Source organism: Diachasma alloeum, unplaced genomic scaffold, assembly GCF_001412515.2.
Source record: "Diachasma alloeum isolate Michigan unplaced genomic scaffold, Dall2.0 Dall_scaffold_00606, whole genome shotgun sequence".
In the NCBI taxonomy this organism is placed as follows: domain Eukaryota; kingdom Metazoa; phylum Arthropoda; class Insecta; order Hymenoptera; family Braconidae; genus Diachasma; species Diachasma alloeum.
Genome location: NW_021680738.1, coordinates 197 through 540, shown reverse-complemented (window position 1 = coordinate 540; position 344 = coordinate 197).

Below are 344 nucleotides of genomic sequence, written 5' to 3'. Positions count from 1 at the left end.
TTTTTTTTTTCATTCGATTGCAAATTGTTTGTAGAATCCAGATCTGTCACTCTTATTGTTTAAGAGTGAATATTTCATTCATAATAATGAATTTTCTTATACCCAATGATGTGATACGGGAGACTAAATAGCTCGTGAGTTCTCCGGTTATGTACTGTCAGTTTAAAAACAAAAAAAGAGTATCTTGTGGTCATCATTAAAATTGAGTAACTCGGCAGTAGCAGTCCCGCTGTCACAGGGACAGGTTCGGATGGGTATTTTTGTCCTCCTTGTACTCAATGTTTACTTCATATTTTTCAGTTGATTTCTTCGCCGACTAATTAATATTAAGGGATGAAACAAAG